Source organism: Python bivittatus, unplaced genomic scaffold (genome assembly GCF_059951505.1).
Source record: "Python bivittatus isolate LINGU-HERP-01145 unplaced genomic scaffold, Pbiv_v1 ctg000700_np1212, whole genome shotgun sequence".
NCBI classification, from domain to species: domain Eukaryota; kingdom Metazoa; phylum Chordata; class Lepidosauria; order Squamata; family Pythonidae; genus Python; species Python bivittatus.
In genome coordinates this window covers 49540514-49555134 of record NW_028277098.1, presented here as the reverse complement: position 1 = coordinate 49555134, position 14621 = coordinate 49540514, and positions in this window count along the sequence as shown.

Sequence of the window (14621 nt, the reverse complement as noted above, 5' to 3'; positions counted from 1 at the left end):
TCATCTAATAATCCAAGATACACTGCCCCTAAATGCAGTGTTTCCAGTTTTAGTTTGTAAAGCCATCTAAGCCAGAGGTCATCTCACTGTCCTGTGGCCAGAAATTTCATAAGTTAATTATTTCTAAAAGCAATACTTTTGTGCATAGTTTCTCTGTCAAAAGTAAGTTAAAACTAGTTTGTGGCAGTCTGTTACAAATCAGTTCTTAATCTGTATCAGCAGTGGACTGTTAAACCAATTCTGTGTCCTGAAATTTGGCAATAAATTACTTCATGTAATTTAGTAATACATGTTATAATCATGATTGTATAAATACTAATCTCATTTTACAGATAAATAAAGGTAGGATAGATTGATGATTCCTATCCCAGTCCAATTAGCTGTATTTTGAATCTAGTATACCCAAATTTCTATCTGTTCATCAAACTTATGCACATCTTTGATTCCCTTTTGAATTGCCTGCCCACAAGATTCAGAGACCTGCTTGTTCCTAAGCAATTTGCTCATTCCAACAAGAACCCAAAAAGAAGATTCATTGTTCAACTTCCTGCTTCTTTTTGCCATCTCTTGCACAGTGGCCCCAGTGTTGCATTAAGGCAGGGAAAGCCAACCTTTTTACAGCTGCAGGTTGCCTTTCATTTCATTTCATTTGCTTGTTAAGAGCTTCTAAGGACAGGACATGGCATTATGATGTTACCAAAGGGATGGAATACATACAGTAGTTCATTGTAAGAATCCCAGCAATCTGCAAGCAACTTCTTTGTGGGAGACAGGCTAAGGTCAGGATTTAAACCTTAGTATGCTTCCCTGGAAGGACATTTTCATAATCTACTTGTGCAATCCTTGCATCTCTTTATTTCTAAATAATACTTCTCCACACATCTCCTCAAAGTCTTTGGTGATGACTGATAATCATACATTGGGGGTGTCCCTCCAGATGTTGCTGAATTACAATTCTTGGCATCCCTCACCATTGGCAATACTGGATAGGGCTCCAGAAAATTCTTATTTCCCTCTTATTGCTACATAGTCTGGGTTTACATAACACAATAAAGCTGCATTAAAAGGTAGTTTGCTTCTTTGTGGCTTAATGTGTTGTGTGAATCCGGCCATTGTAATATGTAAAATTTGCTTTATGACTTACTAATTCTGATGTATTGAACAAACCATGGTTAAGCAAATCATGGGTTAATGTGTTGTGTGAATCAGACCATCACCTTTCTTCTAGCCTTCCAAAGAGAGATCTTCAATCTTGTAATCTGTTGTGAAGGAATCATAGGTGCCACAACCAATATCCTGGAACATTAGTTGGGCTGTATTGCAGAGATGGAGATTATGTGGACATCCATATAATGCTAAACTACAATTCTCAGCATCCCTCATTTTTGGCCCTGTTGACTGGGACTCTGGAAATGCTAGTTCAGCAATATTTGGAGAATCCAGATTACCCTCCCCTGCTACAGTGGGAAAGAAGGAGAAATGAAAAATGGGAAGACCAAAGTTTCACCAGGGGTGAGTTAACATACTTAAAATGAGAGAAATCCTAGTCTGTAATACTACTAATGTCTAAGTTTAAATGTTCAGAGACACTTGATCTTGATTCAGGCTAGAAGGGAAATAATTCAAAGAAATGCATATCAGAGGGGCAAATGTTTCACTTTTACACTGGGCGCCATATAAAACTACTGGCATTACAACATAAAGACAGAGATGCTGCTTACTACATCGCACCTGGATGCCTTGCAAAGAGTTCTGTATCTCCAAGACTGCTTCTAGTCCAGGCAAACCTGTGTGTGAAACTGTACTACCTCATTCATAAAATGCTATGGGACAGCCAGAAAACATCTTCCTTTTGTAACCCTTTCATATTTTCTTTTTTCTACCCATGGAACATTTAGTAAGAACAAACTTTAGAATAGTTGTACTTTTAATTGGAGCACTGGGCATTACCCATCTGGCAAGACCCCAGGTCAGTGATTCACCTGGAGGAAGAAACCCAGAATGCCATCAGGTTCTGACTTGCCTCTGACACTTTTAATCTCCCAAGAATGCTTCCAATATCCCAGTATTCTGCTGCTTCCTTTTTTGCCGGTCTGATTTTGACTGGAAGATCCCTTGGGGATCAAGGAAGGTTGTTCTGTTAGTTGCTATGAGGTTTGTTTTGTTTGTTGTACAGAGGAAAGAGATTTATTGCCTCTCTATCCTGATTCATAACTGTAGAACTGAGTTATTTCACATATGTCTACAACCCTCATTATGGGCACACACTAACATCTGCAGAGGTCTTCAAAGTTCTCCCTATAAAAAGGATGGACCCTCCCTGTTTGACCTGTGGTCTTTTCTACTAGCTCATCTATGGAGGGCTCAGAATAGCTCTGATGAGGAATCTAGTCATCTCCAATGTATTGTCGAAGGCTTTCACGGCCAGAATACGATGGCTGGTATGGGTCTTCCGGGCTGTGTGGCCGTGTTCTGGAAGTTTTGTTTCCTAACGTTTCGCCAGCATCTGTGACCAGGATCTTCAGAGGACAGGAGCAGTTCTCTCTGTGCCCAGGATGATGTGACCCTGTTGTGGGTATTTATAGAGATCAGCGAGGATGCCTGAAGGGGGGGGGGGTAGGTTTGGGTTAACGAGTGGCTGCTTGTTTTGGTGTCAGAATCTGTGTGTATCTTCCTGGGGGTTAGGCAGGGTTTTTTCTATTGAGTTGTTAACAAGTGGCTGCTGAGGGTGATTAGCATGTTCATTGTGTGAATTGTTCACGCATCCTGGTGGTTGAGCTGAGTTCGTTGACCTTTTGCAGGCTGTATTTTTCAGGATTGGTAGCCAGGTTTTGTTGATTTTTAGACTCTCCTCTTTTTTATTGAAACTGTGCTGGTGTTTGTGAATCTCAATGGCTTCCCGGTATAGCCTGGTATAGTGGCTGTTGGTGTTGTCCAGTATCTCTGGGTTTTCAAATAGGATTTTGTGTCCAGTGTGCTTGAGAGCATGTTCAGCTACTGCAGATTTTTCTGGTTGCTGTAGTCTGCAATGTCTTTTGTGTTCTTTTATTCTGGTATGGATGCTGCGTTTGTGGTCCCAATGTACGCAGCATCTCTCGCAGTGTGTACGCAGTGTGCTCTCAAGCACACTGGACACAAAATCCTATTTGAAAACACAGAGATACTGGACAACACCAACAGCCACTATACCAGGCTATACCGGGAAGCCATTGAGATTCACAAACACCAGCACAGTTTCAATAAAAAAGAGGAGAGTCTAAAAATCAACAAAACCTGGCTACCAATCCTGAAAAATACAGCCTGCAAAAGGTCAACGAACTCAGCTCAACCACCAGGACATGTGAACAGTTCACACAATGAACTTGCTAATCACCCTCAGCAGCCACTTGTTAACAACTCAATAGAAAAAACCCTGCCTAACCCCCAGGAAGATACACACAGATTCTGACACCAAAACAAGCAGCCACTCGTTAACCCAAACCCACCCCCCACCCCCCCTTCAGGCATCCTCGCTGATCTCTATAAATACCCACAACAGGGTCACATCATCCTGGGCACAGAGAGAACTGCTCCTGTCCTCTGAAGATCCTGGTCACAGATGCTGGCAAAACATTAGGAAACAAAACTTCCAGAACATGCCCACACAGCCCGGAAGACCCACACCAGCCATCACTAGTCATCTCTGTTAGCTGAGATGAGATGTACTGCATCTCTGGCAAACATGCATTGCATACATGCTGACATACATGCACTGCATCTTTCCTAGAGCAGCTCAGGACCTGGTCACTCTGTGATGGTGGCTTGTTTTGATGGCTGAATTAAGGCTTTCCTGGCTCCACACACAGTGGCTTATCTGAAACTGGAGTGAAACTGGACTTTTGGGTGGATGCTTGAGCTTGTGGGTGGTTTGTTTTTCTGTTGGCGTTTCACCACATCTCTTTCCTCCTAGGCATAAGCATGTCCTGATTGGCATTCTCTGTGCTAGCTTTACTAGGGGACAAATACAGACAATCTTACTTAAGAACATGTTGCAATCCTTCTACTCAGTTGCACAGTCTTTGTACATGATTTGATTTTCCCTGCTAATATAGGCAGTGGACACTAAACTCTTGTCTCTCTCAACTTTCAACCTCTGAGCTCAAGTAAACCATTACTTTTTTTCCCACCTTTTATAGAGGCTGTACAGAGCAACCTACAATCCTAGTCGGACTTTATTTGAAAAGTGCACAGGTCACAAATGATTCCGTAACACTGCTGGGAGAAGTTCTTAAATAAAAACAGAAGGAATGGCATCTTTGCTGCAGGGTGGCCCCCCATATTAATTGCTTTCCCTTTTTTTCTTTTCTTTTGCAAACAGGCAGACAAATGCAGTAATAAAGAAACAGTGTTGTGTAGCAATTAGAGTGTTAAACCAACTTAGCCTACTTTCAAAGGTTGCAGTAAGTAATGATAAATATGGTTTACTCCATATCATTTCTTGGTTGATTTGAGCAAGATCTCCTTTTTTAAAGAATCACAATGTTCTTAGCATTATAAGTTTGTTCAGTTTAATGTTTGGTGGTAGTTATCTGGATCACTGCTCCTGTACAGGCATACCATAGTTAAGATATGGCCACAGTGTAGAGGTATCCATAGAGACTAACCTTTCCCAATCTGGTGACCTTGAGAGTTATTAGACTACAACTTCCAGAATGTCCAAGTAGCATGGCAGTGACAAGCAGACCTTTTTTATAGGGAAGGTTATTGGGTCAATTGTTGTGACTCCATTCATGAAGTGGGCCCATCTGAAATACGTTTTAGTATTTGAAACAATCAGATGGGCTGAACATTTTCATTAGGGACACTAAAACAAATAAAATATAATCTAAAATGTTATATTAGTATTCTGGGTTTCCAAACACAACCTCATTTAGTAGCCTACTGACTACAATGGAGACAAAATCCGGAGAAACAAATTATATTGACATAGGGTGCACTGAGAATGTAGGGCCCAGTCCCCAAATATCCAGAGATGGAATTTGAGGAAGACTGATATATACCTTCTCAGAGACATATGCATACGTTTCTGGGAAGCCCAAGTGGCCAATTATTCAGTCCTTAGCTACAGATTCCTTTGGTACCAGATTGCTTTCCAAAAACGATTTACATAGGTTGCTCCCTGAATAGAACATGTTGCCCAGTATTAAGGTGTTCAAGGAGGTTCAGCCTAAACTCTTTGGGATTTCCCCTCCTGCCCAAAGAAACATTTATTTGTATTATGTTACAGTAGGTGTGATATTAGAATACAGGAGAAAGAAATTAATATAGAAACCTCTTCAAAGCAATGAATGAAACCAGCATAGATATGTTAAGAATACATTCTGGCAAACTAATCTAATTTTTAATGGGGTCATTCGTTTCATGGATTATGGGAACATTGTAAATATAATTTGTCTTGATTTCAGCAAAATACTTGACAAAATGCCATGACATTTGACTAATAAATATATAGATTTGATGATAATACTATCAGGTAGATGTACAGATTCCTGGACAACCATATTGACAGTAGTAATCAGTGGTTCATCAAAGACGGAAATCTGAGTGGGATGTTGAGGATCCTATTTCTCAATGATTTATGGCCTTTCTCCACTACTGAATTGAAGTGCTACCCACTTTCACTATCAGTTGCAGAATACCAGCCTGAAATTTATCTCCATTGCCAAACCTTATCGTGTATCTATTGCTTCTGTTTCAAGTCACTGCAGTCACCCGGGTGAAAAAGGCTAAAACAAGGAGCTTCACTCCCAGCAAAATGAATGGAATTAAAAATAAAAAAGATAAAACGATGATTTGGAATAAAACTAAAGTGAGAAAATGCTGGAAGGAGTATGTTAAAGATTTGTATGGCATGATAGTGCTATGTTGAAGAGTGGAATTGAACCAACTATGGGACACTGTTGGTGTCCAAGAAAAAAATGGTAAAAAGGAAGTCATATTCTTCTACATCTCAACCCAAATTTTGTCTTCCACTTCTGCTAATTTCCATACAATATTTAAATATTTCAAAGGTGGAAAGCCTCATAGTACAAGAATAAATCTGGTATTCCAAAACCACATTGAGATGTTTTTAGATACATTGCATTATCATTATTATTGTGGTTGGTCGCACAGTCAGCCAGATGTTTAGACTGGATTTGGCATTTTTATCCAATTGAATCCTTCCCAAGGACCTGGGATAGGCAGATGTTGTTGTTGTTGTTGTTATAGATCTATGATTTTTCCTCAGTGTGTTTAAAGTTAAGAAATAATTCGTGCCATCTTTAAAGGATCAACAAAGGTAAATCAATTGGTACAATCTGAAATAAAAGTTTAGGGGAAAAAAACCATCTTAGAAACAGCAGCATAATGCTGGGAAAAGTGGAAGGAAAGAGAAGAGGAGGATGACCAGCAGTAAAGTGGATGGATTCAATTATAGCAGCATTGAATGCATCATTGAGAGACCTAAAAGGCATTGAATGCATCATTGGGAGACCTAAAGGGCTAGTCTGAGGACAGATCATCCTGGAGAAACTAACACTGATTTGATGCCACTTAATCACACTATGATGCACACAATTCAAAATATAGTATATAGGATCTGCAATCTGTCTGGCTTTAATAGCACCTATTTGATCTGGATTTATATAGTGCATTATAAATATGTTTAACCTTGCCAGGTTAACCTTTGCCTGCTATAAAGATATATAAATGTTGGTTAAGCAAAGCTGTAGGACAATAGGTTTCCTACAATTATTTATCCTTACTGGTCTTAAGAAGTGTAATCAGTCTATAATAAATCTGTGATTATGGAATTGAATTCCCTACCAAAATCAAGTTAAAATGAGTTATTAATCTTTGAATTAAAGTACTCCCAGTTTCTTATAGAACAAGGCTATAAAATCATATGGGCCTGGCAATTTGTGACTTTCTAAAGTTTGAGATTATTTCTTGTACCTCTTCTTTTGTAAAGGGCAAACTTAACTTCTGCCTATGGTGGCCTCATAATGGGGGATACCACAGTTACCTAAGTTGTAGACATTGTAGGAGGAGAGCCATATTATTCTATAGTGACAAAAAATCAGGAGGAGTCTGGAAGCACCTTTTCCAACTAACACATTTTCTTAAAAGGCTTATACTTTTGTGAGCTGTAGCTCATTTCATCCAGGGCATAGAGTGGCTAGACTGAGGTAGGATTTAAATTGGGGTGGGGGTGGGGAATGGAGGAGAAGACAGGTTGGTTTTGCAGATGCAAGTTACATGTAAGACAGATTACAAGTACCTTATCAATTAACAGTTGTCATATTTTGAAAACCCATTGAGACTTTCTGAGATTGCCTGAAGCCCTTTGATGCATGTGAGTTCAGCAATAGCAGTGGCTATCTTCTGATATTCAAGGGCTTCTGATCCCTTTCTTTTTCTATACAGGTATTCCTCAGGTTACAACAGCAATTGGGACTGAAATTTCCATCACTGAGTGATGCAGTCGTAAAGTGCCATGTCACATGGCCACATTGCTTAGTGACAGCAATCTTGGCAGCTGTCATAATCCCAGGACTGCATGGTTTGTTAACCGAGGACCTCATGTGACCACAATGTGGGAAGAGCCAGGAGTCCCAGGCCAGCAGACCAGCAGGCAAGAGCTGCAGGTGAGAGCTAAGGGTGGGTGGACAGGTGCCGCAGGCAGGCGTTATGGACTGTGGGCAGTGGGTGGGTGCTGCAGGCAGGCACTACGGAGTGTAGGTGGTAGGTGGGTGCTGTGGTATAATGGTATGGGGGAAAGACCTTGGAAGACAGGGCGAAGAAATGCTGCAAAGGGAATGGTCAGATAAGAGACAGCATAGCCCGCAGCGGCATAGTGGGTGGAGCAAGAGGCTCAGAAGGGACCCTCCCTAAGTTCTCAGGCTGTAAAGGTGACGGCAGGAGAACTGCAAGATTCTATTAATGTAGCTTTACAATAAAGTAGAATTAGTTTATCTGGTTGTGTTTCCTATCTAGTTTACCTGGTAAGGCTGACATCAATCTTGCAAGTCTGAATGTACAGTTCTCCCACCATCATCTTTACAGCCCGAGAACTTAGGGAGGATCCCTTCTGAGCCTCTTGCTCTGCCGACTATGCAGCTGCAAGCTATGCTGTCACGTACCTGACCATTCTTTAGGCAGTATCTCTTCACCCTGTCTCCCAAGATCTTTCCCACATATCATTACATGTGGGCAAGCACTATAGAGCATGGGCAGGCAGGTGCCATGGGCAGGCATTATGGAGCACGAGCGAGTGTGAAAAAGCGGTGGAAGCAGGAGCGACTTGCGACCTCCTGCCAGCTTCTCCATTGACTTTGCTTGTGGGAAGCTGGCAGGGAAGGTTGCAAATGGTGATCATGTGACTGCAGGACACTGCAACCATCATAATTGCGAGCTGGTTGCCAAGCTGCAACAGCCACAACTTTGTAAGTCCCCTCGTCATAACTTTGAATGGTTGCTGAACGAGTGGTCATAACCCAAGGACTACTTGTAAGTTTTTTTGTATATGGCTTTCATTCTCAGATTTTTTGTAAATAATTCCATTTTTCTATGGGAAAGTTTAGGAGTATGTATGCTTTAATACATTCACTCATTAAAGTGGCTTTCATGGCTTCCCAAATAGATGTCCCAGATAATATTGTGAAACAGCATTAAATCTCTTAACTATGTCAGGTTTATTTAAAATAGATGGATTCAATCATCAAATTTGAGAATTAGTCCACTCAACTAAAGTTTGGAAGGATGCAGATATTGGAGCACAGTCAGAAGGACCAATAGCCCCAATATTGGCTGAAATTATTGAAGGTTTTAGATTCTCAGTAATTAATATATAATCAATTCTAGAATGTGTTTTAAACCTTGGAGAATAGTATGTATGATGTCTCTTTAGATTAGCTTCCTTCCAGACAGCAATAAAATGGAATTGGATAAAAAGCTTTCTTAACAGTTTACATTTTTGTCTGCCCAATGGACTTTGAGCTGAGTTTTAATCTGACAGAATATCTGCAGCACAGTTATAATCTCCACTTATGGTGATTTGGCCATCACTAAATTCTGAGAGTTTGTAAAACATACACAGAAATTTATATAGCTTGTGGCTGGAACAATAAATGGATGCAAATGTATAAACAAAATTCCAATAGAAGAGAGTATGTGTAGTTCACGGTTGAACTGTGGAGTCCCTGTCGCTCTCTGAGCTTGGTTATTTGCTTGCAGACGTTTCATTACCCAACTCAGTAACATGTTACCAAATTGGGTAATGAAATGTCTGCAAGCAAACAACCAAGCTCAGAGAACCCCAAGGACTCTACTAGTTGCTGTTATGCTTGAAGCAACTCTTGGGGTCTCTCTTCATGTTCACAGCAAATTGAAGGTGTTATTTAAAATTGGTATAACTCCTCTAGCCCTGGAAGATCTCCTAGTTATAAATTGTTGACCAATTGAGGGATGCCTAAAATTACCCTTTTTATTTATGCCCCAGCCCTGGGTTTCCTGTAAAAAAGTGGTAGTAGGATTTTCCCCAAGTATTACTTTGAGTATCCTCTTGTGTGTAACTGGGTCTCCAATACTCCCAGTATTGTATACACAGGCCTGCATCTATACCTGCTTTCATGTTTGAAGTCAGTCTTCAAGTTCCATTCCCCTTAACCAATTGACTCTGGCTGGGTGTTCTTTAGAAGACATCACATTAGACTGCACTAGGTGGGGTTGTCTCATCAACCTGTACTGTCTGCAGAGATTTCACTAAGGGCTAGACAGGTGAACTAATTAAGACACTTCCTAATTGTAGGAGAAGACCCTGTATCAGCACATAGGAACTTGTTTCATCAAACATGGTTGCATCCAGGGTTTCTGCTCAAAACCTGGTATTTAAATTCAGGGTTTTAAAGCAGGCATCTGGATAAGTAAGCTCTGGTTGGGGTGATTAATTTTCCTCAGAGGGTCTTCAGTAAGGTCAAACAGGATGTGATTTGAACTTGTTTATCCATCAGCTTCATAGTTGTTCCATTCCAGGCAAAGATCAAGCAGTTGGGCGAGACTTCATAAGAATTGGAGACCTCTACCTCTTCTAAGCTATTTTGGGATAGACTCAGATTGCTACCTAGTTTATGTTAGAAAATTACTGTGGGTGATTTCCAATTTAGTTTGCACCCAGCACACTCCCAGTCAATCCCTATATCCAAAACAAAGCAAGCACAGACACAACTCAGTTCAGCTGGCAAAAAAATATAGCTGGATATTTGTTTATCTTGTAATACAGATAGTCCTCACTTACCGATCACTCATTCAGCAACTGTTTGAAGATACAAAGGCACTGAAAAAGGAGACTTACAACCAATCCTCAAAGTTGCAGCCATCACAGCATCTCCATATTCACGTGATTGTGATTCAGGCACTTGGCAACCAGTGTGCATTTACAACAGTCACAGCGTCCTGCAGTCACATGATTTGCGAGCTTCACAGCAGTCTTCCAACAAGCAAAGTCAACGGGGAAGCCAGCAATAAGTCGCAAGTCATGGTCATGTGATGTGCTTAATGACCCACAGTGATTTGCTTAATGACTGCAGCTAGAACTGATGTAAGTGGGGCACAGTCGTGATTTTCACTTTGTGACTGCATCATTTGGTGACAAAGTTGCCGGACCCAATTGCAGTCGGTAAGTGAGGACTACCTGTATCAGCAAACATCAAAAATGGCTAACTGGGAAAACCAGGATAAAAGGCAGGCAAAAGCAGGGAGAGAGGAGGACCTGAACAACATGCAAGAATTTTATATTATCTATATATCTATATCAAAAGGACAGAACTTTCCAGAGCTACTGGAAATAATACTGTGGCTAATTAGCATGGACAGTCCCAGAAAGTGTGTCTTTTGTTTGTTCCAACTTTAACTCTTTATGTGCATAGCAGTGGCGGAATAGAGATGGAAAGTAGGACACCAGGTGACCCCCCTTTATTCTGCACCATAAAGAAACACTTTAGTGGATGGGAATAATGTATCCAACATGTCTGAGGTGTTTTTTAAATTATAAATAGTATATCTATCTACTCACTTTTTAGCATCTGACTCAGTAATTAACTTATATTCAAATTGCCCAAACAAGACTTTTTCAGCCATAGATGAGGAAGGAATAGATGGAACTTGGCATCCTTCCCAATGAATATATGAATCTGGGGATGTAATGGTATGTGGGAGTGACCCTGGGAGACAGGGAAGAGCTGCAGCCAGGACAATAGTTGGATCCAAGGCAGCTTAGCCTGCAACAGGAATGTGGGTGTGTCAAACATAAGATTCTGTTAATGCAACCCTACAGTAAAGTACAATTAATTCTTCTGGGTGTGCTTCTTGTCTAGACTATCTCGCAAGGCTGACATCAGTCTTGCAAGTTTGAAAGTACATTTCTCCCCTGTCACCTTTACAGCTGAAGAAACTAGGGAGGGTTGCTTCTGAAATGTTTGCCACCCCCACATTCCTGCTGCCGGCTAAACTGCCTCTTATCTGACCGTTGCCCGGCTGCGGCTCTTCCCATCTCCCAAGGTCATTCCCACATACCATTACAGCAGGAGATTTCATATCTTTATTCAAGAGTGATCTCACATTATTATTGCTAACTTCATAGAGCTGTGTTTCTCACCCTTAGTAACTTTAAGATGTGTGGACTTCAACTCCTGGAATTCCCTAGGCAGCATGTTGCCTGGAGAACTCTGGGAGTTGAAGACCACATATCTTAAAGTTGCTGAGGTTGAGAAACCCTGCCATAGAGGGGAGATTCCAAAAGATTCCAGATGAGCTCTCATCCTTAGCTACACAGATGGATTAATTGAGTGGTAAATGACAGCTATATCCTTTCTGCCATTCCAGCTAGGAAGCCAGATAACACTATTAATATCCATTGCTTATAACTGGCAAGGAAAGCATTAGCTTAAAGCAAAACTACCAGATCCTTTAGAGGGCCATTTTCTAACATTCACATTGTTATTTATAAATTGTTATAAATAACATTGTTTTGTTATAAACTGTTACATATAGTTTATAAATTGCTTATAATAGCATATCAAGCAATTTGGTTATGTTGAGAAGTAGGTGCACAGTCTCTTATGAAGTTCTCTTGGTTGCAAGTAAACAGAATTTTTTTGCAATGAGAGATTTAACGTCATGCTGGATGAAGGAACTTGTCACATTCTTAAAGATTTTTTTTTGTAATTCTTTAACTCATCTATTTTCACAAAAATTGCAGTTATCTGTTCAAATAAATACATTGCTAGCAGTTAAAAGGCAAGGTTTAGCCAAAGCATCAACAACTGTAATGGCAGGAGGAGAATTATTTGGGCCATCTGTTATCAAATCATTAAAATCTAGGGCACTTTATATTATCTTCAAAATCAACAGGAAAGTTACCAGTAGTTATGTTTTCTTGGAAGGCTTTCTCCTCCCAAACAACTTTATGTGGGACAGAAAATTATTTGGGGAATCCTCTATCTCTTGTGCTGAAAACTTCAAATCAGTTTGCACTCAGCCTGGAGATTACATTATCTGTAATAACTTTCGTGGTCAGAGCAGCAACATTTTCAGCTGTTTCGCTGCTTTCCAAGGTCCCAAGGATGCTTGTTGCTTTTCCTCCTGCCCATGCTGATCCCACTTTCCCAAAAGATTATAAAACAAATAAAAGTTATCTGAAACAAAACTGAATGGGATAAAACCAAAATAGAACGATTTTGAAGAAAATAAAGTAAATTAAAAAAATAATAGAAGGAAGTTAAAAAGGAAAGATGAATTATGAAGAGGCACACAGAGGAAGTACAGTACTCCATCACCATCCTAGCTCCACACCAACTCTCTTCATCTCCTCCTCCTCCTAATATTAAAAACAATACAGTAAATTAAAAAGAAAAATGGTAAGGCTGCAGGCATAGGTGGTCTAACTGGAAAAATGTTAAAATAATGCGGTAGTGTGCAGGACACCTTGTTTAACCCATGTGAAGGCTTGATGAATGCTATTCATATTCCTTTATCCACAGAGGGAAAGATAATAGTGAATGCAGAAAAATACAGGGGGTTTTGTTTATTAAGCATTCCTGAAGAATTGGTAGAACTCTGATTGAAAGTCTATAAGAGGTGACAGTGAGCAACATTTGGGAAGTGCTGTGTTGCATTATATCAGACAGCGAACGTGCAGAGCAGAGTTTTGCTCTTTAGCCAGTCATAGAATGTACAAATGTGAGAATGTTAACTGCAGATCTGTTGATTTACAGAAAGCACATGATAAAATCATGGAAGATTTTGTGTGAATATGGAATTGAAGGCTGGTTGCTGAATGCAGTAAGAGGGGTGTGTAAGGAACTTAAATGAAAATAAGTGGAATGCTGAGCAATTGGTTCACCATTGAGCAGAGGATGCATGATGCCCCTTTGGTTGCATTATGGAAAAATGTATAAAGAATATTGGAGGTAAAAATTAGATTCATTTTGATCAGGAACACAAATGCGTGTAGGTTTATATATAGATGGTGCTGTGTTGTTTGCTGAGAACCCAAATGATCTGCAGTGAATTTTAGACTGCATGATATTACAAGAAATATTAATCTGCAATTAATGTACTGGAAGCCAAGGAAGTTGTATTTGGCAAAGAAAAAAAAAAGGAAAAATTTTAAGTTACAAATCAAATCAAATCAATCTTTATTATGGTCTTAGACTAGCATAAATCTAATAAATAAATAAATAATTTTAAAAAGTGAGCTAGTAAAGGAATTTGTGTGCCTTGATGGAGATGGATGTACTAAATATGACAAAAACAAATATTAAGATGTATAAATGCTGGGAGTAAGGTAGTGAACAGTATGTGGTCTATTGCAAGATATGAATGTTTGTCAAAAGTGAAAATTATTATCTATAAATAACATGATTCTACACAGTTTAGTGTGTGGCAAAACAAGAATAGCGTCACAAATGACTGATTGATGAATGAAGGTGGATTGAATACAAAAGTAACTGACAAGAACAGAAGTACACTGAGGTGGTTGGATTAGAGGGAAAGAATATTCAATTGCAAAAGAAGTATTTGAATGAAGAGTGAAGGGGTTGAGAGGAGGGGAAGACTGAGAAAGTCAGATTGTATTAAATTGGTGAGCTCTTCAGAAAAACATGAGGTATGAAGTTTAACGAAAAAAATAAGAATCAGTGTATGATATTGCAGAAGCAAATATGGTTTGCAAATGATAGAATGCTACAGGAAGGTTCAATGTAAACAATTTAGTTTTCCTTTTCTTATTTCCTGACTTTAATTTACTTGGCTCATTACATCTCATTTTTTTCCTGCATTTTGCATAAAGTTGGTTAGCCTGAAAGGAAACAGCATGATGGGTTCATATGTATATGTATTATGTATGTCTACAAATAAAGAACAGCAGTTAGGAACCAAATTCTGAATTGTATAACCTCCAGAAGTTTGAAACAAATCCTCAATGTAAACTGCTTTCACTTATCCACTGCAATTTATGGAGAATGATTTAATTATTTGATTATGATATTTATCTATGGGGGTAACTGCCTATCTAATATTCACCAGAGAAAGAGGATGAAATG